The sequence below is a fragment of the Myzus persicae genome, unplaced genomic scaffold (assembly GCF_001856785.1).
Source record: "Myzus persicae strain clone G006 unplaced genomic scaffold, MPER_G0061.0, whole genome shotgun sequence".
In the NCBI taxonomy this organism is placed as follows: domain Eukaryota; kingdom Metazoa; phylum Arthropoda; class Insecta; order Hemiptera; family Aphididae; genus Myzus; species Myzus persicae.
In genome coordinates this window covers 37,478-39,069 of record NW_019100475.1, presented here as the reverse complement: position 1 = coordinate 39,069, position 1,592 = coordinate 37,478, and the positions used below count along the sequence as shown (strand labels likewise).

Sequence of the window (1,592 nt, the reverse complement as noted above, 5' to 3'; positions counted from 1 at the left end):
TTCATCATTTGTTCAGGTGGATTTCATAATCACCACTCCACACCTCACTACCAAATGCAATTATTGATTGAATTAAGGAAACTATAAATGATTTTAAGTTTTTGTTTAATGTTTATCGAGGACATATCTTAGGTCTTTTAAAACATAAAAGAGTTTACGACTGAACTTTATACGTAATACATTATAAATTATAATCTATGTATGTTCCATTTTAATTGGGAATCAATGTATATTCCTAGAAATTTGATAGAATATTCAATATTATTAGAAAAACAATTATTCAAAATATTATTAAGACTAAAAGTATTTTGAATAGTGATTTGCATTGTATATCATGATTTATATTTTGAATATTAAAGATAATATAATGCTTGATTTTATTTAAGTTTAGTTCTAAAATAATTATTATTGAACCATGATTTTATAATTATGAATATTTTATTAGCTTCATAATTCGTAAATGAGAATGACGCAAAACAAATTATTTTTTGAATCGGCATTAATATTCAGCAAATCATTTATGTACATAATAAAAAATCCCGAACATTAATTGCAAAATAGCTTCATCATAGGATTTCGGCAACACCGGTAAAACCTCTCTACGTTTTCTGTATATATTTTGTTTATAATTGGAAATATCATTGACCGTTACATGATCAGCGTCAGATATTGCTTTTCGTATAATTTTGTTAGGCCTCATTGATATTTCTTCAGTGGCTTTTCTTTTAATAGTGTTTTTAATCTGAAAAAAAATGTATAAAAAAGTTTTTACTAAACTATACGCATTACGAATAGGTATATCGTATAGTAAAAATAAGTTAAGCAGTCTTTATCTTTTTCATGCTTTCCGGCCCTCTTTCCATGTGTAATTTATGTCCTAATCTTAAAATATTTAATATAGTATAAATTTATTTTTTCGATTTACAATTAACGATAGGCGATATTATGTATAGATATTTATATCAACTCTTTTTAGTTGTTGTTAAAGCGCATCGATTTAGCTTTTACAAAGTTATTTTTAAAAAAAGTAAAATTAATTTATAATTCTTAATTTGACTTACTTCTTGTTTTTCTATCTTTGAATCCGTCAATTTGAGATGCGTATGTTCTCCACGTATTTCTAATACCGTTCTTCGATGTTCATCAATTTTTATTGATAAAAATTTTTTTTTGGACATATAAATATAATTTCACAACTTTTTAATATTTTTCTTTTAGTGTAAAAATAATTTTAGAAAATGATTCCAGATTTTCCTCGATTTGAATTAATAAATTTGAATTGGCTCATTTTTAAATTAATATTATATGAGAGCCGTACAACACGGTGTTATTAAAGTCGTACGTCCCGACTCCCGACAGTGTGTCAGTATCTCGTTTGATGTACCTACTTTGTGATAAAAATCGATAAAAATCGATTATATCTTAGTTATGTTATTGCTAACTATAATGATAATCCTACACAATATTATCTCAATATTCTCAGCTTATCGGCCCATTATGTGCCATCGCTGCCATCACAAAATCTCTCCATTTCTCTGTATCATATGCGTCGTCAAACATATTTTAAAACAGAAATATCTGTACAATATTTG

The 1,592-nt window shown here is 26.1% G+C and overlaps 1 pseudogene; it reads right to left on the bottom strand.

The window, feature by feature from the left end:
• Nucleotides 1-514: 514 nt before the first annotated feature.
• LOC111026752 lies at nt 515-1,288 on the bottom strand (annotated as a pseudogene).
• Between the last annotated feature and the right edge of the window lie 304 nt (nt 1,289-1,592).